Here is a 9,142-nt window from a genome sequence, read left to right as displayed (position 1 = left end):
TTTCTTTTAAAAAATCAACTCACTAGCATGACTCACTCAGGGGTTAGCTGTGAGTCCGGCCTGACATAGCTACAACAAGCACCCTCCGCAGATCTGTAAGATGGTTCTCCCATGTGCTTAAGTGAATGATGATCCCATCTAAGTATGATGCTGTGTAGTTGTGATGGAAATGGAGCAAGATATCCATCATTGGCTGGAACTTCGCTGGAGCCCTGTGGAACCTGAAGGGAAAGATCCAGTACTGCCAGTGGCAACCTGGGGTCGAGAAAGCAGCTGGTGTCAGGAGTACCTGCCAGTATCCTTTAGTAAGGTTGAGGATGCTGATGAATTGGGCCTCACCGAGACGATCAAGCAGTTCATCCATCCAAGGCATTGGGTACCCGTCGAAGCTGGATCTTTCGTTGAGTCCCCGAAAACCATTACTGAAGCAGAGGATGCCATCATACTTTAGCAGCAAGTGCAGGATATAGGCATAAGTTCTAAAGTGCAGTTCTAGAAAAACTATGGTAATATTTACAAATGGATGTACTATGTACATTATGTACAGATTCATAATAGATGGATATATGTTCTGGTTGTTATTAATAATCAGAAATGCGCAGATATATATAAACAATTACTAATGTATATGTACAGTGTGTATGTGCAATTCAAAATAAGTGACTCGGTGTAATGTAGTGCATTGAGTATATGCAATTTTTAAATGTGCAAATGTTAAATAGTGCAGTGATTATGGGGGTATAAGTTTTGAGAAGAGTGTGGGGGTGTATAAGGGGGGCAAAAGAGTCAGTGGGGGGGCAGAGTTCAAAAGGGAGACAGCTCTGGGGAAAAAGCTGTCCTTCAGTCTTCTGTTTTTTTTCCGGGAGGAGCCTGAAACGTCTGCCAGAAGGCAGAATAGAAAACAATCTGTGAGCAGGGTGAGAGAAGTCCTTAAAGAGCACCTATGGTGAAAAGTCAACTTTTCAAGCTGTTTGGACTGACATGTGTGTAGGTGTAGTGTAAAGACCATCATACTGGGGTGATATAAACACACCCAGATCTTTTTATTTCAAATGTGACAACAAAAATAGGGTGGACCAATTGGAGCAGTTTTTAAACCAACCGCAACTTTACGTAGTATTGCTGTCCCCCCACCCACCAATATTGATTGATAGGCCACATTATCATATGTTCAGTTTGTTGTTTCACGTCCGCCATTTTCAGTGTGTGTCAAAGCGATGTCCCCAAAGAAACAGCTGGAGTCACTTGTGGATTAACAGTGTACGCAACACTCGACAACAATAACTTACGTGTCTAAGGAGGAACATTGTTTACCTGAGAGCTGTTCTCATCTGCAACCGCTGAGATCTGGATTCGCTTGTTGTCTTCTCTTAATAAAGACATGGCAGTTGCTGGTGATTGTCCTGTCTCTACAGATTTGGGAAGTGAGCGACCAGTGCTCTTTGTTTATTCTGTTTGTTCGTATCGAACTAACAATTGCACCAAGTGTAAGCATGTTAGCACCACAACCAAACTTTAACCTCGTGTAGGATTTTCACTGCATTTTGTGACCGGATTAACACACGCTGCTTTTTGACACTACCTGCCGAGTGCATCTAAGTTTCCGGGAAATGCGGAGGGTTTTTTTCTCTCATTCGCCGTGCGGTATCAAACATTGCATCAAAAATACACGCTTAGAGCAGTTCCTCGAATCCAATATCTCGTTTGTCGTGAAGGGCATGAATGAATTCCCTGAATGAAAGAGCCAAACTGCAGTTAAAGTCCACCATTTCAAGAGTTCACACTTAGATATTGCTTGACAGCTGTAAGCAGGTTTGGCATGCTGTCCCGGGAGAGAACCCTGAGCTCGGAGATAGTTGAGCCCAGGGCTCCCGCCAGGTCCATAGAGCATAAGAGGGGAGTACGAGATCAGGTGGTTCTCGAGAGCTCCCCTTTTTGTAAAGGAGAAAAGGAGGAGAAAGGGGTGGATGGGGGGTTTCTTCGGAAAACGAAGATAAGGGAGTAATATCTAGCTAGGCTACTTATAGTGGGTTAGGATAGATCTGATTGGCTAACTAATGAGTGTAGATAGGTGGCCAGCTGTTGTCAATTATATCACGTACTCCTCTCGAAATTAGTTTAAAAACTTCACTTCAAGAGTTCACACTTAGATATTGCTTGACAGCTGTAAGCAGGTTTGGCATGCTGTCCCGGGAGAGAACCCTGAGCTCGGAGATAGTTGAGCCCAGGGCTCCTGCCAGGTCCATAGAGCATGTGAGGGGAGTACGAGATCAGGTGGTTCTCGAGAGCTCCCCAAATGCATGAAGCTCGGGACAGCAGCCGTGTATTCGAAGAAACTCCCCAAAAGGCTTGAAATGCTATATCCGGCTGCTGGATATAGTTATTTGAAAAAGAAAAGGTAAAGAGGGCTCCTTTGGAGCAAAGGGTGAAACAGGTTCCTGCGGGAACCCGAGCAGAGTTGGCTTGGGCTGTGAATACTCCTGCTTGAGAAGAGACTCGGGGAGACCCCTGCGGGGGTCAGAGCCATGGGGTGGGCGGGAATCCTGCTGGAGTCATATAAGGGAAGGGGAAGGAAGTACTCCGGCTGGAGAGGGGGGTGAAGGGGGGCAGGGGGGGCGGGGACTCCGAAGGAGTAATTTGCTCGAGGAACACTCCTTGCGGAGATAGAGCTGGGAGGTGGCAGCACTATATATAATTATATATTTATATGAAACATATAGATATATAAATATATAATGGGGTAATCTAGGGTCTTGGGGGGGCGTTTTTTACTGACTCTTGCGAGAGTCGAAGCTCTTGGCTCTCCTGCGGGAGAGAGAGCTGTATGTGCCATCTCCAGCTGGAGTCGGGAAAAGGAATGGTCGGTGAAGCCCCAGCTGGAGGGTGAAATGGCAGTTGGGCGATGACTCCTGCGGGGGTCCGGTGCTCGGGATTAACTCCGCGGGAGTTAGAGCTTGAGGGTGACAGCACTATATATAAATATATATTTATATGCGTGGGTGCATATATATATATACATATATATAAATAAATTTAAAAAATAAAAGATAAGTGTGAGAAATAAACAAAAATAAACATAAATAAAAGCTAGGGCCGGGGAGGGTCGGTGACATGACTCGTGTCACAGCTCGGGGTTGGGTGAGCTATTTAGCTGGCTCCAGTAGGAGTTGGGAAAGATGAGGGGGAGGTGAAGACTCTTACTGGAGGGTGACGGGCGGTATAGGTGCTCTGGGGGTGTTCCTGCGGGAACAGAGCGTGAGGGTGACAGCACTATATATAAATTCATATTTATATGCGTGGGTGCATATAGATATAAATTTATATAAATAAAATCAAACAGAGAGAAAAATAAATGGTGCTATACTATATGTCATTATGGAATGACATATAATATAAAAAGCTAAGGCCAGGGCAGTGAGATGATTCCTGCGGGAATCGAAGCTCGGGGTAACGCCCCTGCGGGGGCAGGGTTGACAAGGGGGCCTGGGCAGGGAGAGAACTCCTACTGGAGTTAGGTGAGTGAAAAGGGGGAGAAGGCTGAGTGCAAATCAGCTGGAAGGAAGAAAGGAAGTTAGATGGCTGGGTCATGCCCGCGCCCTTGGGAGACTGGGTAGTTCCTCTGCCCTCGGGAAGCTGGTATGGTTGGGTCGTATTCTCTCCCTGGACTAGGCCCATGTCCTTGGCCGCTGGGATTACTGCATCTGCTGGTGAGGGTCCTCTGGGCTTCCCTGAGATGGCTGTGGCTGAGTCAGATATAAGATTTGAAGGCGTCGGGAGACCACCTTCCTAGTGTTTGTATGTGTTGTTACGATAGCCCTTGTGTGCTGCTGTGGTGGTGGCTCCAATTCTGAATGAGTGACTGGATTATGAATCTGGTGGGAAGCCTGAATAGTCCTATGACTTTAAGGTGTTTTGAAACCAAAAATGGTATAGAACGGAATGTGTGGATGTGTTGAGCAGTGAGAAACTGATGAAGTGTTCTGGGGTAACTTAAAATGTATAAATGAATGCTGACGCAAATGGTGTATGCTGTGGTTATGGGATTATCATCTTAAAAGGAGAGATGGAGTCAGCTGCGGCTCTGCTTCTGATACCAGTTTCTGAAAATAAAGCAAAAAGAGAGTCAGCGATTTCCTATGCAACTAGGAACATGTACAACAGTAATTTTTTATTTTTTTTTTCCCAGAATGTATTGACGATATTGCCCGTTAGAAGCGCATTGGCGGCCCCGATAATATACCCCACGAAGGGGGCAGTATCTGTGTAAAAAGGATATACTGAGGATGAAATTGAATAGCTAATAAATGAATGGCTTCTATTCCAGCGCTTAAGGAAGGAAGCATAAGCAGGTCGCATGCTTTAAGCGCCACCTGATGGTTACAAACCTTTATGAATTCTTTTCTGTTAAACCAGGAGTCACCAAACATGATACCGGTGGGCACCAGGTAGCCCACGAGGCTCTCGTGTGTTGCTCACAGGCCTGTTCTAAAATAGCTCACCATAACGCCGCTTACAAGTAAGCTTTCTCTAATATAGAAGTAATCATTTAAAAATGTAAATATTTGCAAAGATAAATAAAATAGTGTTGCACATTGATATATTAATTACAGGGTATTTCCTACCCTGTTAAATCATTGTTGGTAACTTTAAGAGAATCATAACATGATCAGTGACTTCACCTGGATGAATATTATTAATTATTACCAAAAACTTAAATTATAATTATAAGTAAATTAAGCAATTTGTTATTTGAGAAGGGTTTATCAAACTGGTAGCCCTCCACGTTAATCGGTGCCTGAAAGTAGCTCTTAGTTTCAGAGGTTGGTGACTCCCGTGTTAAACGCTAAAGACAACATTTTGAAGAAAGCTGAAAACCTGTAACCATTGACTTTCACAGGAAGGAAATAAATACTAAGGAAGTCAATGCGGCTGTCCATAGTGCCCAGCCACAATTCATGACACTTCGTATTCTGCCGCGCCGCAGAGCGCTATTTGTATAATTGATTAGTTTATTTGATAAAGTATGAATGCGTGAGTCTGGTGTGCATTAATCTACTATTCTCTGTCGTAAGCGCGCCGCGTCACCGCGCCGTCGGCGCCTCTGGTGCGCGACGCTCTTCAGGCAGAGTTTGTTACGGCCAAGATCGGATTTAGATCATTTCTCTTCTATTCCGGAGATTGCTGCTGCGAGATGAAGTTGGTGAGTGACGAAAAGGCATCCCTGCGGGATAATGCGCATGTGTGTTTGATGTTCTAAGATGGAGAGCAGTTTATGCTTAGCGTGATATTTCTTCCAGAATATAAAAGGGGACTGATTTGTCGATTTATTCAAGTAGCTTATTAATGCTTGAAATTCTATCACTCCAAATTGATGCTTAAGAATTCTATAGAAGTGCTTAAGCCGGAGGTTCTTCCGCAATGAGAATGCAAATATTAGAAAACCGGTCACTAGTTTAGCTGGGGGATATTAGAGAGAGAGAAACGGGGAACTTGTAGGTGAATTACGTGCAAACGCCGTAGTTATTGACGAAATCCAGCGGATCGTTTTTAAGCATAAATGTGTGGGCTACTTCTGCATCCGAATGTTAAACGGACTACGAAATATAATTGTGACCTCCGATTGCCAGAAATCAGGTGGCAGGTGTAATGTTGATTGCAACCGAGCGCTGCAGCCGTCTAGATTAGAGAGATTGCTTGGTTTATAACGTGATAATTTAAGCATATTCATCAGGCAGAATCATGCTGTTAAAGCTGAAAAAGGCAGAATTATGAGGAGATGAAAGAGCCGTTATTAGACGTTTTTGGAAACGTTCTAATGCCCATTTCAGTAGGGCTGGTATGGATGTGCTTAACAGGGAATTGCTCTGTGATTTCTGGTGTAGTGTTGGTGGACGGCTAGTGAGGTTGTGGGAAGGGAGCGCCGAGATCGGCTGTGCTTCAGTAGACGAAACCTGGAATGAGAAATTCTGAAAATTAGGTCAGTTACAAACGTAATTCAGTAAAAGCATAAACATGTTGACAAAAGTCGACAAGCAATTTCTGTTTTCACTAGGCTTAGCACTTGGCTGACTGCGTATGCTCCGCCGCAGTAGCTGCGAGCTTGTATAAATTAGAGGGGAAAAAGCAATGATACGCAAGGTAGAGGGGCGGGGTGCGTAGTCCGTAGGTGGTAAGGATCGCTGAAAGAGGAGGACTGGAGTGTGTACTGGATTCTGGAGCTGCAGGCTGGAAGAGGTGAGGTGGGATTCCCAAGAGTTGCTTTATTGTCCGGGAGATTGGTTTTATCCGTGTTTAGAATTATGATTGCTGCCATATGTCCAAATCCAATATTGCTTTTTAATCCTTTCCTTGATTCTCCGGGGAGGCGGAGAGATTGCGGGTTTAATGTCTGTTTAGGATAAGGGGTGTAGCAGGAGCGTGTTATGTCCTGGGGGTGGCGGTGAAGACGTGGATTCGCAAGTTTTTTGGGTTTAATGCAGTGACTTTGAATTGTGGTCCCGGCGTCTAGGAGTTTGGAGGAGTTCAGTGACAGTCGTTGTTGGATATGAGAGACGCATGATGATGCTGGAGAAGGTACGTAGCGGAACTGGGGATTGCATTGTGATCTGGCTGGAGTGGATAGGCCTACGGCCTCTTGTTGGAGCCTCGGTCTCGAGCTGACTTTCATGCTGGGCTGGTTGTTGTTAAGACGGGGCTGGTGTTTCATGGAGCGCGGAGCTTTCTTTCTTGTATGTAGCTGCGCTGATGCTGTTGTGATCTCCGCCGCCGTCGCTGTTGTTGTTGTTTTTTGTCATTTTTTTGTAGTTGCTGACGATGGTAATAAAGGTGGTGTGGAATTGTAGTTGAAGGATAGTAAGAGATGTGGAGGATCCGTTTTGTCCGTGAGTAACTTTGGAGGAGCTAGAGCGGACCTGTCGTTTGTTTCTTCGGAAAACGAAGATAAGGGAGTAATATCTAGCTAGGCTACTTATAGTGGGTTAGGATAGATCTGATTGGCTAACTAATGAGTGTAGATAGGTGGCCATCTGCTGTCAATTATATCACGTGCTTCTCTCGAAATTAGTTTAAAAACTTCACTTAATAATTTGGCAAATAATTCGACTACAAATGTCCATGTAAACACCATCACTTTCTCCCGTGTGTGTGTGTGTGTTTTGACTCTGAAACTTGCGTGTACCCAAATAGACACTCTCACACCATACCCTGTTTAGTTCCTCCGACACTCCCCCCTAAACAGAGCTGAACATGCCCACTTTTCTGACTTTTTCCAAAGTAGAGGTGTGAAAACACCCTGCTGAAACGAGGTTTCATTGCCCTTTAAAAACAGCTGATTCTTGAAACGAGTCTTTCAGCACTCTCTCCGAAAACACTCAATTCATCTTGGCTGGCGGATCAGCATTCACCACATGATCGCTCTCATCAGTGCCATTGTTTGTGACTTTAGGTGGGTTTGCAAACATGTGTACTTTTAATTGTATCTTCCTTAAACTTTAGTCGTTTGCATTTCCCGCGGTCACAGAAGATCCTTGTGATCTCAACTAGGTGTGGCTGAAAAGTGTGAGCGCGTTGCCTTGTGTGCGAGTCCCTTCATTGGAAATATCGAATTTGCCTTAATTATAGCCTCAGTCAAAGTTAATCCAGTGTGCATGGCTATTAGTCTCGGTGTAAAAGCTCGGAACTTTAAACTAGCACACAGTTGGCATAATTTTTAGTTGCCACAATTTTGTTTCGTGCAGAAGTTCTGCAAAGTTCTGTCTGTCCGGAATGTATGGTGCTCAGCTAAAGTTGCCTGGTATCCTGCTGTTTAGCCATGTTTCTTTGAAAATCATGACATCACAGTTCCATAGTATTTTGCTGTGGTTGATTCGCAGTCCAATCTCATCCATTTTGTTCACCAGTGACCGTACATTAACGAGAAAAATGCTGGGTAAAGTGAGAGGATTTGGCGATCTCAGGGATGAGCCAAAGATTGCTGATAAAACTGTCAGCAATGCACAAACCAATATCCAAGATCTCTTGATGGGTGTATGATGTAAAGGCACTACTGTTATGCACAAACAGACCTGAAATAAGCAGGAACAATACCGTAAAACTGCAGAAACTGGAGAGACACAGATCCTCACTATGTGTATGCGCCGCCATCTTGTCTTTAGGAGGAGGGTTCAGCACTTTAGTAAGGTAGTATGGTATATTTGCTCCTCCAGGTGGCATCCCAGCTGATGGACATGGTATTTGACCAGGCCACCACCTCATACAGACCCTTCAGAGATGCCAGAAACTTGCAGTTCATGGTTGGTATGAGTATCATCACCTTATGTCCTGGCTGGAATTGCCTGGCTTTGGCCGGCTGGTCATAAAGGCGCTGTTGGGTGCGCTGGGCTTTGCTATGGTGGTCTCGGATGAGGGTGTTGGGCAAAGAATGACAGACAGTTATAGTCCTCCTTATGCAAGGGGCTGGTGGTAGGCGTTTATAGACAAACAGACGTACTCTTCCTAATAGGAGGAGATGGTGGTGGGGATAGACAGATAGATATACATACAGACAGACATAATTCTCCTAATACAAGGGTGTGGTGGTGGGCATAGATAGAAGAACAGAAATACAGACAGACGTAGTCCTCCGAATAGGAGGGCTTGATGTTGCACAAAGAATGACGGAAATACGGACAGACATATGTCAGTTTGTCTGTCGGTCTGTCTGTCTGTCTATCTATCCATCCATCCATCCATCTGTCAATCTATCTATCTATTAGACAGACATATTCCTCCTAATAGGTGGTAGTGGTGAACATAGACCAGGGATTTTCAAACTTTTAGGACACACGCCCCCCCAAATTTGTCAAATTTCAGTGTGATGGCTGATCTTATTTCTGTGAGGACAACATGCTAATCTGTGGTTGGATACCTGACACGACTAACTGTAATTCATCTTTCACTGTCAATAAGCATGAGCCATAGCATACTTGCGCTTGATGTACGTACGAACAGAAAATGCTGCTTCGCAAAGCCAAGTTCACAGAGCCCTGATGGTGTGGTCGAGTCGAACATGGAGTATGTTTACATGGACAACAATACCTTAATAAGATTTTAATACGATTAATACTCTGATTAGTGTCTACAATGTAAAGAGCGATTTTTGATT

This window comes from Danio rerio, chromosome 19, assembly GCF_052040795.2.
Source record: "Danio rerio strain M-AB ecotype USA chromosome 19, GRCz13ab, whole genome shotgun sequence".
Lineage (NCBI taxonomy): Eukaryota > Metazoa > Chordata > Actinopteri > Cypriniformes > Danionidae > Danio > Danio rerio.
This window is presented reverse-complemented; position numbering follows the sequence as displayed.